Source organism: Dermacentor silvarum, chromosome 1 (assembly GCF_013339745.2).
Source record: "Dermacentor silvarum isolate Dsil-2018 chromosome 1, BIME_Dsil_1.4, whole genome shotgun sequence".
In the NCBI taxonomy this organism is placed as follows: domain Eukaryota; kingdom Metazoa; phylum Arthropoda; class Arachnida; order Ixodida; family Ixodidae; genus Dermacentor; species Dermacentor silvarum.
In genome coordinates, this window is record NC_051154.1 from 25,066,446 (window position 1) to 25,080,955 (window position 14,510).

Consider the following 14,510-nt stretch of genomic DNA (forward strand, 5'->3'; position numbering starts at 1 on the left):
TCGAAATGCATAAAATCATGCTGCGACGCTTTGAGAATTCATTACCGCTGCAATACTGTGCCGTCATAAGACCCTCATTGCATAACCGCTTCTAACAGTGTCGAGCACTTCAGTGTTCACACATAAGACAGAGGTTCACGGGAAGACGTAGGCTTGAAGTAATTAACAGTGGTCGAACAAAGGATGCCACTGGAGGCAAAGTATCGATGAGGGAAGCTGCAGCAGTTGCCCTGACAAAGACAAGTCCCTTTGGCAATACGTTGCCACGAGAGACATCCTTTGTTCGACCACTCTCGACAGCGTTCGTATTCATGTTTGACATAGACAGAGGCTACAAAAAGCTGGAGTTCCTTGAAAAAAAAAAAAAGGTATTGTGGTTGGGTAATGCTTCCCCTGTGGGTTTTTCTCTCTATGTCCTCAGTTTCAGCTTATATAGTACACACTGCATGCTGTCATAATAAAAAAATTGCAACTCGTATGCTCTTAAAGTTGAATATTTGCTGCTCCCATTTTTTGTCACACATTGTCAATTACTGCACAAGAACTGTGTGCAAAGAAATTTCCTCTGAAAAATGTCCTTTTCAAAGCACCTACGTCGTCTTCGTGAGAACATTAACACAATTTTTCCTGACAATATGTTTCAAGACACATTAGTGTAAGTAGCGGAAGCAACTTGTAACCAGAATATAACTTTTTTTTTTAACAGTGCAGCACCTTACAAAGAAACCATTAAGAAAAGAGAGAGTGAGAAAAAAAAGGCAGAGACGTTAACCAGCTTCCACGTGGTTTGCTACCCTACACTGGTGGAGGGGGTAGTAGCCAGAAAAGGAAAAAAATAAAAGAAAGGGAGAAGAAAAGGGATAACAAGTGATGCGCGCGCGCGGACGACTGCATTAACCGCGCATTCAAAGGTGGTCGCTCAGCCCCGTCATCTTTACAAAGTGAAGCAGGGCTCTGGCGGCTTCCTGTGCATATGACGGTTGAGTGCATTGTCCCAATATCCTTTCTCATGTGAACGCCCTGTCAAACAGTCGGTTTAAAGCAGCACGCAAAGTCTGTGTCTTGTTAACAAAACAAGGGCAGTAGATGAGGCTATATTCTATGGCCTCGTCACAATCGCAAGAGTTGCACGAGGAACTCTCCGCCATGCCCATACGGAAACAGTTGGCATTCGTAAAAGCCACATCATCAACGCAATGTCAAATTTGTGGCTTTTAGAGGCGCTGTTGACTACAGACATCAACAGCCACCTAAGAGTTGGCCCATATTTTGTGATTCCAAGGCAGCTGCCCAAACTCTGCAGTCAAGCCTACTACACGGCCTTCCTGAAGAGCTGGTTTGTGAAGTCTGAAAATATCATGGCCGCTATGTTGAAACCTGGCACACAATCAAATTTATGTAGCTGCCGGGTCATTGGGGCACTATGTAAGTGCCGGCGAAGCAATGCGTAGCCCAGCGTGTGCCTGTGTCTTTGTGAAGGCCTAATGCAGCATGGAAACTTCGCCTAGTTGCTCGTCGCAATGCCTTAGAACATTAGAATTCAGCGGAATACGCCAACTCGCGAATACACTCCGGTGACCCTTCGTTGCGCCTTCGACTAACACCTGGGGTGGCTTGCACGAACATTTAATAACGAAACTAATAACGAATTTAAGATTGCATTCCGGTGCGAACTAGGAGTTATCTAGGAAACATTTAAGAATGCGTTCTTAAATTCGTTATTCTTTTCGTTATTAAATGTTCGTGCAAGCCGTCCTTGGTCTATCTCGATGGTACGCAACTTTACTGTGTCGTTTTTGGCTGGGAATTACTTTAACGCAAAATTTGCTTTAAGAAGTGTGTAAATTGCTGCTATAGTCGGCACTGATACCCTGCTGCATTTAGAAGGCACAATAAAGATGACAGGCATCGAAATAAGCCTAAATTTTTGTTTCGTTATAAACCGAACTATCCGGCCGTCAGCGCTTCACCCTCTCATTTGTTATGTCGTCCTTTGTCCTGCTTTTTCGCTGTTATCCTTGTAGGATGACAAATCACCAACTAGCCTAATCCTTTACAAGAGCCACGCAAACGACACTGCTACGCCGTAATATCATAATGAATTCCTTGTGTGTAGTGCATCATAGTGCGCAGGACATTCCTGGAACATCATAGGTGCGCAATAAATGGCGGTGATAATCTATCGCTTCAGGTACGGAAAGGCACGCCTGCCTTTTCGCACCATGAATACACAACAGCTGTATGTACCGTTCTACGCTTCGTAGCTTCAGCACTGTTCCGTTATGCAAGTATTTTTCTTCGCTAGTGAAATGGCCAACTGAGGGGTTCAACGCGGAGGAGAGCAGTGCAGCACAACTCCCAGCGGAATATGCGCTGTGCCCCGCAGCTCAGTCGCGCTCAGGCAGATGGCTGGAGTCAGAGAGAGCCGCGCGTCGGCGCAACTTCTTGGTCAGCGTGACGGCGGTGCTCCGGTAGGCAACACGTAATGAGGTATTCGATATCTCACTCCAAATCGGAGCGCTCGGTTACCCGACCTGGCAGCAGCGGAGATGGGGAAGCCCATCGCTTGACCAGCGCTTTATTTATCACCCACGGTCGGTCAGCGAGCATGCGTCCCTTTCGGTTTTTTGGCTCCGCGAGTTTCCATACTCTTTTGTTTGTGTGTGTGTTTTTATTATTGCGGGAGAAACGTTATCGGACCGACGGGTGGCGGCTCGCTGTTGCGTTCTCTGTCTGCTGTACGCCCGCCGATGTCGCTTTATCCTTCGCGGACACTTTATTTACTTTCTGGCAGCGAGTGGCTTCCCGCGCCGTCATATAGCTTCCAAAGAAGAGGGTGGCGAGAGGGAGGGATCGAAGTCGCCGCGCCATCGACCGGCAAGTTTTTACGATCGTTTCTCGCGAAAATGGCTCTGGCGTGTATGCGCGGTTTCTGCCACCTGTTTTTTGTTTTCCCCCCTTTCTGCGTTGTTCGAGGGGAAATGCGGAGCGCGAGAAAAGTTCTCCCCAGTCCTCCTTTTGTTTCCCGCCGAGTGAGAGAAAGCCGTGAAACAAAACGAAAGAAATCTATTTGGGTCAGTGATACAAGTCACCCGTAACTACGTGTGTGTGTGTGTCTCTCTCTCTCTTACTTGCCCTCTGGGCGCAGCCCTCATTCTTTTATTCATCCCTTCCTCTCATCTTTGGCAGCAAATGATGCCGTTTCTTGATTTGCGCCATTTCTCCTCCTCGGGAATCAGTGCGAACGAGCCTGAATGCGCTCTTTTTTTGGGGTCAACTTCCAGCCCCTTTGGACCGTGTCCAATTCTCTGACTCAATGCATTTCCTCTTCGTGCTTTCTCTCTCCCTCTGACTCAATGTTCAGTGTCTCGCTACGTGCTTTGACAACCTTTTAGAGCGGAGGTGGATAAGAGTCAAGCGCGCACGGGTCGACAGGAGCTGATTAAGGCATATATACTACACCGTTCTCGATCAAGGAGTGTACGCGGCCGGTGCTCACTGCGGTGGATATTTCCTTTGGCTTTGGCGCGCAGCTTTAGATAAGCTTTGGACTGAGTTTAGAGTGTAGCGAACTGGCAACAACTGTCAACCATACAGCAACAAAATCCCGGCGGATGTCAAGATTGGAAAGCGCATTTGTGCTCGCATAATTGCAGCTCACTCTTAAGCGATAGGTGACGTCAGTTCACTACACTAAACGATAGGTGACGTCGGTTACATTCGCGTCCGCAATTTTGACAAGCAATGGGATAACCAGATAAAAGTTTCAAAGCTATATATAGTACATTAACCTGTAGGATGTATGCATGTACGATTTTTTTTCTGCTGAGGTACGACGCCCGCTTTGGACACAATATGCATTTGCAGGTACATAAAATGGAGCTCTGCGACTGGCGTTTGTTAGCCTGCTTAGAGCTGCCAATAAAAAAAAAAAAAAAAAAAACATTTTTCGTCGTGTCCACCTCTGTGCTATCAGCACGTGGCACCGGAGCGTAAATTAAATGACGTCACCGCGATCGAAAGGTAGTGTGGGCGCATTGTTGAAGCTAATCATGCTCTCTTCAGATGCGTTTTGTCCGCGCGCGGCAGTACACCTACAATCGCATACTTCATTAACAGCACCAAAGGCTTTGCAAGAGTCTGTATTAGAGCACTGCACGGGCCGATTCTTGCGGCCCGGGCCCGGCCCGGGCCCGTTTTTACATTGGGCGGCCCGCCCGAGCCCGATCAAAACTTTTATGGTGAGACCCGGGCCCGGCCAGGGCCCGGAAATAATCTACGTTACCCGCCCGGCCCGGCCCGCCACCCCTTTACCTTAAGCCCGAGCCCGGCCCGAGCCCGGCTCGAAACCGGCCCGAACCCGGCCCGAGACCGAAAAATACGTGTTTTTCAGAGTTTAGAAGCCCCAGAATAACTCGCAGAAAGCCCGAGCCCGGCCCGGGCCCGCGTCAAAAATCCCGAGCCCGGCCCGGGCCCGGGTCAAAAAGCAGACGCCGTGCCCGAGCCCGGCCCGAGCCCGTGAAAAAACTGCTCTACCCGGTCCGGCCCGGCCCATGGGCCGGGCCGGGCCGGGTAGAGCAGTTTTTTAGATAGATTTAGATAGTTTAGACATTTTTTAGATAGATTTAGATAGTTTTTTAGGTAGAGCCCGGCCCGGCCCACGGGTAAGCCCGAGCCCGTGCAGTGCTCTAGTCTGTATACAACCGATAAATCGCTTATAGTTGAAGAGACGTCGTTCCTTCTTTTTTTTTGCAACATTTTTTTAAGACAGCTGGGTTCTCCGTCCTCAATATACTCGCCCTTTCGCAGGCACCGCGAAACGACGCACGCATTAAAAGATTATTCATGTACCTTTATTAGTTTTAAACCGCAGCTTCGTAGCTTTAGTACCTTCCCGCAAAAATGAGCAAAAATAAAACCAGAATTCTAAATGTTGCTTAATTTCGGCCGCAATATTAGGACAACTAATTAAGTTACATGAATGAAATTTTGCGTCCTAAATGGAAATTGCTTGAACTCTACTTTATCCAAAATTTAGCTTTCTTGAGCATGTAGTTGCCGGGATGTTTACAACAGAAAATCGCAATATTTGGCAATTTTCAAAAGCAAATTATCCTAAAAGTAAAAATTCAAAACTATTTTTCTACGTCTAGGAACTAGATAAAGATGTCCTAAAGCTACAGAGCAAGCCAAAATGTAGTGAATGCGGTAGTTTCTTCTAAATATGGTCACAACTGAGACAGAGTTCGCAAAAACCATGTATCTCATGCTTGTTCTTGAACATTTATTTCTAAATCACATCAATCGACTTCCTTATATTATATATAGTTGGAATCTACAAGAATTAAGCTTTTTATGGTTTATACGACAACTTCATATCCTAAGTAGAAGAGCCGCCACGGTTGCTCCAAAAATACGGAAAACGGGGGGCTCGTGCCGCCGGAGTGGGACCGCCACCTTAAAAGAAGAACGTCTCTCACACATTCGCGCTTGACTAAGGCTGACGTGGCCGGCTCCCGCACCCAAAAATACCAACAGTCAACGACCGCCATTCTGCAAGCATCCGTAACAAAGAAGATCAGCAGAAGAAAAGGGTTCTGGGATTTTACGTGCCAAAACGACGATCTGATTATACGGCACGCCGTTCTCCAATGCGCACCCACACAGTACACGGCCGTTTTATTGCGATAGCAATTATATGGACACTTCCACCGGATTTCTGCCGTCGGCGTCGCCGTCGCCGTGAGGTTCCGTATAGATAAAATCTTCGCCGCGCGCCGTATGCCCGAGCGGAAGCGTGCGGGGACGCACGCTGTCACGGAGAGCGAACGCACTGAATCTTCCGCGCGCAAGCAAGGAAGCGGGAAGCGAGCGCCGGAGGGAGCGGAGGGGGGGGGGGCGCATTTCTACTCTGCCAACAACCGCGCTCGTCGCTCGCCGCACCGCCTCTTATCTCCACACGGCTCTGACCTTTATGCGCTGTGCATTCGCCGCTCAGTTTCCGTTGAAGCGATAGACCGCACGTACCTTTGCCCGCTGCATGCGGCGTATATGCGCTTGCTGCCAGCGTTTTGACAGTCGTTGTCTGCAGTCATTCAGTGTGATCTATTCATGTTTGTTTGTGCGCGCTCACACCACAGTTAGTAATAGTCGGGCCACATTTTCCAATGCACGCTACACATTAATGCTGCCCGGATCGGCAGTGCAGCGCTACAGGTGTGTCCCTTCGCACGCGCTGCCCACGGGAAGCGCTTCTCATCAACACCACCGTTTCACACGCGCCTTCTCGTGGTCATCGAGCCTCTCTTCATGTCGGTCTACTTACGCCGCAGCACACCTGCTTACTTAATCAGCTCATGTTTACTACAATTCATATTGCTACCAAAGCCGCTCACCTTACTTCGTATGACATTGCTGTGTTGCTATCGCATTCATTGCTTCGCTCTTAGGGCGAAACTGTGACATTTTTTGCATTTCGCACCCAACTAAATGCGGGCGCCGAGGCCGGGGTTTGATACCGAGACCTCGTGCTTATACTATAGCAGCGCAACGCCAAAGCCACTAGGCCACCACGGCGCGTATCACCAGAAGATAATCTGCTCATGCTGATAAGGACCATCATGTGGTTGTCAGCGTCCTGAAATCTTTTCGGATGTCTTTTTGACAGAAAACAAAAGTTTTTTTTCAGCGATGTTTTGGCGGACACTCCTACGATGCAGGCACTCTGCAGAGCTGCACGTAAGACATACGTACAAAGCTCAGCTTTCTATAGAGTTTGCTCAGGAATGAGCTTTGAACTACACAAACTATTAGAAGTCCGCGCAGCAAGTTTTTTTTTTTGCCCTGGAATGAATGCGGATGAATCGGAGCGATGGGAAACACGTGGTGGACACGGGACTAAGAAGGACTAACAGCCGATCACGTACAATGACAACTCTCCCTTCCTCCTAAAGCGAGCATTCGACGCAGTGTTTGCGCCTCTCACATGGAGTTTGATTATGCGCCTTTTCCTTAAATACCGCGAAACACCCTTTATTCGAAGAGTTTAACTTGTTTCCTGTTGGGCACAGCCCGATGAGAGTTACCAACTGCGACTTCGCTACCGTCAGCTAGCATGTTTCTTGCTCTGCTATTCCCAAACCTCTCGAGTTAACCCATTGATCGGCACATTCCGTGCGCCGCACTCGGCCGCCGGCCCGTCGGCAGTGCCCGACCGTGCCATGCCTCGCGCACGGACCGCATGTCCTGCTTCTCTTCCGCGCCGTCCGCTCTTAATTAGGGAGAGGAAATATTTGACACGCGAGCGGGCGAGACAAGAATTTACGAAGCGCGGGGCGCTGGACAGCGTCAGGTGCCGATATTGCTGAATTAGGAAGGGGCGCCGCCGTTGGCGCGGTGAATTCATAGTCGCCTTCGTTGTTATACATACTTTTTTTTGTGCTGCTCAGGGTTTGCTTTGGCACTAGCGCTATTGCATTCTCCCGCTAGCTTCCATCTTATCTCGCTCTTCTTTGGCGCCTCCCTGTTTTCCCACAGTTTTGTTTTCTTCTATGCCTAAGAAGGGCGTGTGTGCTCTGTGCGCTACACGTATATAGCGGTGTGCAGGGACGACAATCTCTTCCAAGGCTGCTTGTCACGACAGCGCGCAAGCAAACCTACCCGTGTACGTGAGCCCGCTTTTTTTTTTCTTTCTTTCTTTCTCGTACCCAGCAGCGTACTGGTTTCAGGATATATGCATGCGGCCCTTCCGGTCCCTCTGCGCAAAGGAAACTCGATCAGACTCGAGTATTTGGGTGCTAAATTTTGATTTTCCGCTAGAGCGAAAAAACAAGCACGGCATTGTAAGCAGCCCCGTTTTCTTTTCGTTTTTTTGTCTAGTAAACATTAAACTATGCGCTGCGCATACAGTCTCGGCACGTGCCGGAAAGGAAGGAAGTCGGTCAGGGTCGCGTTCACTTTCCAAGAGCTTACCGTCATGGGCTCTTCTTGCTTATCACGTACGAGCGGTAGTACCGACGAGTGAAAAGCGTCAGGAGTATAGGTATGCAAGCATAACATCGAGAAAAAAAAAAGGTAAAAGAAACAAAAGAAAATGCTGCATTCGTCACTATAGTATATGCACAACATTATAGATTGGTGTAAAGTCCCTCTTTAGATTGGTGTTCAGGGATACAGCTATAGAAAGAACGCTGTCAAAATATGAAAGCTAACCAGGTCTTGTAGAACTAGCCAAATTTTGCTGCTGTTGTGGCCCCATTTGTTCTCGAGTGGGCCAGAACCTTGGTACGGTGTGAACGGCCGAAGACGAAGCGCATAGCAATTTGCCTTGTGTGCATACCTCAAATGCCGGCACTTTCACCGTTCGGCTACTGAATGCGGTCGTGGACTATTAAAAGATCGGTGGGGCGTAGTATTGCCTGCAAACGGCGGCGAGTGAGCGTTCGAAGCATCCAGTGTGTGTGGGTGGATCGTGCCATGTTTGATTCAAGCCCTCGCAGTTTCGCAAGACCCTTTCCTCTTTCTCAAAGACACGCCTGCTCTTGCAACGAAGAAGCTAAACAATGTCGCAAAACGAAAACTGCGTTCCCCTTAGTCACCCTTAAATCAATCTTTAAAAAAATTTAATTATGGGGCTTTACGTGCCAAAACCAGTTCTGATTATGAGGCACGCCGTAGTGGGGGACTCCGGAAATTTGGACCACCTGGGGTTCTTTAACGTGCACCTAAATCTAAGTACACGGGTGTTTTCGCATTTCGCCCCCATCGAAATGCGGCCGCCGTGCTTAAATCAATCTTATTCCATCGAAAGTGAGCCATGTACTTACGAGCACGACTAAGTACTCGATAAAGTTGGCTAAGGCGAAAGAAATGCTGCGACGCAAGCAGCCTATCGTAACAATGGGCAGTAGAAACATTTGACTAAACATTGTCTCTGTGGCTTCCGATACGACCTTGTGGAGTCTTAAAATTAAAAGTCTTTATAGTACATTATTTATGTGGAAAAATTTGTCTGCTTTAGCCAGCAATTTCTGTCATTTGATTCTTTCCAGAACACGACGGCCAGATATGGCAGCTTAGACTATATAAAAAATATACCACGTGAGAGTTACTTAGAAAACATTATACAGGGTGTTTCATTTTAGCTACACCAAATATTTAAAAATTCCCTGTGGCAGATAGCACAATTATAATCATTGATCTAAACTACTCGATGAGGCGGCCATTACTTCCACGAGAAATCAAAACGCCTAATTAAATAATAGACATAGTTACGCTAATTAAATTCTTAAATAATTATTTTACGGCACATCTTTCATTCTATGAACTATAGCCGCTGAGTTCGCAAGGCGTATCCACTTGGAACGAATTCTCAGGACTGAACCAATTTCGAGATATTAGGTTTCAAAGTTTTCGACGAAATACACGGGCGCTCCAGTTAACTTTTTGAGGAAAACGCTGTTTTATGCATTGAAGCACAAAGGTAACTGGAACGCCCATGCATTTCGCCGGACACATTGAAAATTAATATCTCGAAACTGGTTCAGTCCTGAGAATTCGTTCCAAGTGGATACGCCTTGCGAACTCAGCGGCTATACTTCGTAGATTGAAAGATGTGCCGTAAAATAATTAATTAAAAAAGTAATTAGCGTAATTATGTTATTATTCAATCAGGCGTTTTGATTTCTCGTGGAAGTAATGGCCACCCCATCGAGTAGTTTAGGTCAAGGATTGTTTTTGTGCTATCTGCCACAGGCAATTTTTAAAAATTTGGTGCAGCTAAAATGAAACACCCTGTATAAGTTTACCGACAGGCATACTCAAAAGCCTTGTGACTTGTTCATGCATTCCAACTTACCTAATGAGAGAAATTATTTGTAAATTTAAAACACTCAACTACTCTAACACACGAATGCGGCTAGACAACTGAGACACAAAAAAACAACAAAGGAGTTGCAGCATGCTTTGCCAATGAATCTATAGCGAATCGTAGAAAAATCCGTCAACTGCTTACGATTAGTACGGTGGCAATTGCAGCGCCAGTCTCCTCTGGAAATCGTTGTGGGGAACGATGAAGAGAGAACGAACGTTGACGACAATTGTCCGAACTTATTATGCGAAAGCACAAACGTAAGACGGTTCCTGACCGGACGAAATCTTGTTGATCACTGCAGTGCATCAGATGCTGAGTCACATGCAGACTGATTTACTTTAACGGGAAGCTTTAGCTCGGCCTCAACTCCGATGCTGCCTATTCAAATACATGTAAAACGCAGAAACGCTCTTCTGAGATAACCACTGAGCCAATCTTAATGAAATATGTTGCACTTGAGAGAAAAAGCTACATTCTAGTGGCTGTTAAAAGCGGAATTTGGATTTCAGGCTTGAATGTTTTTAAAGAAATTTTCGAAAATTGGTAACTTTGAAAAAAAAAATTGAAGTAGAAAGTTTTTAATTAGTAGCTATGTACACAAGAACAGATATCGCAGTCATGTAAACTGCATCCCTTAGAGCTACAAGGCGGACAAATTTGATATCAATTTATATCTTATGCGAATTTGTTACATGGTTCAGAAAGATTTTTGAAAAATCCCACTCACATATCAGTGTTATATTTGAGAGCCATGTAGAATACATCAATTTTGTTCGCTTTAGACGTACTATTAGATGCAATTTTGTGATTTTCAACTATTTTTATTAGTAAATTGATGGAATAAATCACAAATTTGCTACCTACAGTCACTAGCTTTCAACTTCTTTTTTAAGTGCAACAACCCTCATCAACTTTGGTGCAGTGGTTGCCAAGAAAAACGATTTCTCCTTCTCCATGTATTTAGATAGGCGCCCCCGAGCTAATGCTTGAGACGCTCATTTCTGTCGCCAGGCCTCAGGGTGGAAGCCACTAACGCGCATCACTGTCAGCAGCAAATGATAGATGGAAAGAAACACGGTGGCCCTAAACCGTCCTATAGGATACGCCTCTTACGCTATATCTTGCACTTAAAGAAAGAAACGAAAAGGAAAGGTACGCTGCACCCCGCAGGCTACACAGCGGCGAATGTGTGCCAAGGGTTGCCCAAGGCTTAGGCAACTTGGGGCGGTGAGGATGACCCCGAGGGCCGCAACTCGAGAGGTCCGCATACGGTCCACTAGGCAGCGTGCTTGAGGTCCCTGCCCTGCGCATTTCAAAACGCCCATTATTATCCTGACACGATCGATATTACTTTCTTTCTCTGTTAGGATTAGAGGCGAACACTGAATAGCTCGCGACAATAAATCAACGCGTAATAAATCGCCAGAAAGCTCACCGCGGCGAGATTTCTGAATTGCTTGTTATTACGAAGGAATCCGAGGTGATGATATGCATGCTCGTTAACGTTAACTGTGCACATGGAGTGTTATGTTCACCGAAGTAGACTCCCAGTGAGTGACGTATGCGAATTTCATGCCGTGTTGGGGAAATGTCACACAAACGCCATAAGTGGTCTCAGCGTATGGGGTGATAGCGACACTTTTTGTCGTTTTCTAGCAGTGTTCAGATTCTTTCGTTTTACTGTGGACATTTTAAGTTGGGCTTTCAGTTTGCTGCTTTATTAGATTTACTGTTTTCGTATACTACACTGAAGAATCGTATGTTACGATAAAGGTCATTATAGTGCATACTGTTTTCCGAGCTGCCCGTCGCGGTGGCTATGGCGTTTTGACGCTGCGCACGAGGCCGTGGCTTCAATTTCCGGCCGCAAAAAAGCTTCGTGTGCTGACCTTTGTGTGAAGTACCATCGTTGGCTAAAACTAATCCAGAGTCCTCCGCTATATGGCCTCTCTCAAGCCCCGTAGCGGGACGCTAAGGCATATTCTATATACTGTCCTCGATAGAGGAGCGTGCGTGGCCGGTGCTCACTGCGGTGGATGGCCTTTGGCTTTGGCGCGCAGCTAAATTTAGGTAAGCTTTGGACTGAGTTTAGAGTGTAGCGAACTGGCAACTACGATCAACCATATACAGCAACAAAACCCCGGCGGATGGCAAGATTGGAAAGCGTATTCGTGTTCGCATAATTGCAGTTCATTCTTAGAATACACGTTAACTTCACTAAACGGTAGGTGACGTCAGTTGCATTTGCGTCCACAATCTTCACGAACAATGGGATAACCAGATAAAAGTTTCAACAGTATTAAACCGCTGCCATGCTTCGCTGGCTTGACTATGCATTTTCTTCTTCTTCTTTCTGGGGATTTACGTGCCAAAACCAGTTTCGATTATGAGGCACGCCGTAGTGGAGGGCTCCGGATTAATTTTGACCACCTGGGGTTCTTTAACGTGCACTACAACAGAAGCACACGGGCGTTGTAGCCCGCTCAGCTAACTGAGCCACCGAGGTGGGTCAGGATGCATTTTGTTAGTTTTCTCTATCGCTATATGTCATCTGGTCCTGTCCATACTTAAGTAATGTTCTATTAGGTGCCTAGAAGGACTGGAAACATGTAAAAAAATCCAGCGCGTCAGATTCTCTTTTTTTTGTCTTGCTTGGACACACACGCGCGAACACACACACGCACACGCACACACACACACACGCACGTGCTCACACGCGATCACACGCGCACACACGTGCACACACGCACATACACACACACACGTACGCACGCACACATGCGCGCACACACACGCACACTACGCACGCACATGCACATACACACACACACACACACACACACGCACACACGCGCACACACACACACTACGCACGCGCACACATCCCCACACACGCCCACACACATACACACTACGCACACACTACGCACGCACATACACACAGGCACATACACATACACGCACGCACACACACACGCATATGTGCACACGCGCGTGCACACACTATGCACGCACACACACACACGCACGCGCACACACGCGTGCACACACTTTGAACGCGCACACATCCACACACGCGCACGCACACACGCGCACATACACACACTCACACTACGCACGCACCCGCACATACACACACACATGCACACCCGCACACACACACACACATACATGCACACACGCGCGCAGGTGCACACGCGCACTACACACACACGCACGCACGCGCACACACGCGTGCACACACACTACCCACGCGCACACATCCAAACACACGCACACACGCGCACACACACACTACGCACGCGCCCACATCCACGCACACACGCACACACACACACACACACACACACACACACACACACACACACACACACACACACACACACACACACACACACACACACACACACACACACACACACACGCACACACGCGCACACACGCCTGCACACACACACACACGCACGTAAAGTAACACGTTTCAAGAATTAAGCTTTGGTTCTAAAGTTTCGGCCTGTGCCCGGTCTTCATCAAAGTATATGCCTGTAATTGTATGTCGTGAGATGCCAGCTGAAGCAGCCACTGGTATATTTATGTGTTCTCAATTAGTTAATAAGAATGAAATAATCGATTACTTAACAATATAATTGTGGCCACTATATGAATAATATGGTTTTACAGAACACATGAAACCATCATTTTGTCTTATTTACGGTGCACTAACTTTTGCGCGGCTCTTTTTCGCGCGTTATGAAGATCTAAGATAACACAGTTACAAAAAAAACCTACAATTTCCCGCTTGAATTCGTGACCTTGCGGTGCCACTCTCAAACACGCTGCAAATGGAAAAAGTAATTATCTCTTTGTAAATAGTTGTCTCGTGCATACATATAACATATCACCTTTGTCGCAGGAGGCTGCTGTATTCGCGCCGCAGCTTGCATTCGCACGAGGTGGTGGCGGAGCGCTGCAGTGTCTGATACCATCACTTTCGCAGGTTTTCACACGCACACGCATACGCACACCCCCGCTTTCGCTCCTTTGTTCGTATCTATTTTCGCCACATTAAGAAATACGTTTTTAATGTGTAAAACTTGGTACGATTGACATTGAGTGGCCGCTTTCTTTTTCTTTTTTTTTTTCTTTTTTTACAGCGAAGCTGTCAATGACTAGGATCCGGGATTTTATGGCGTCCGCGCGGAAAAACTCTCCCCTAAAAAGTGAGAGTGAAAGGGCCAACAACAAAAGCAAATGCATATTGCAGAGCTCGGTTTAACAGCCACCTGTGTCTAAAACGATGTGTCTGTGTGAATGTATGACTTAGTGCGTGAAGTAAGGTGTATCTGATAAGGCGACCAAGGAGAAAGAGTTGGCCGCGCGAACGCGCTCGTGCGACTGCTCAAGCGTTCGTCGTCATCTTCTTCCAGAGCTGGCTGTGTAGCCGCGCATCATTCCAGCGTACAATTTCACTTCTCTTCTGCCGTCGTAATAGGGAGGTCGCGTTTACGGGGGTATATATGAGCCATTGCTTAAGGGGGTATGTCCGTCTTGCGTGACGAACAAATTTAATAACAGAGGTGATAGGCGAATGTGTGTGCGCACCTATCATCACGATGACCCCCGATCAGGACAATAAATA

The 14,510-nt window shown here is 47.2% G+C and overlaps 1 protein-coding gene across 2 annotated transcripts in view; it reads left to right on the top strand.

Moving 5' to 3' along the window:
• LOC119458206 (neuropeptide Y receptor type 5) overlaps positions 1–14,510 on the top strand; it is a 299,626-nt gene that overhangs the window by 19,756 nt on the left and 265,360 nt on the right. The window lies entirely within an intron of this gene.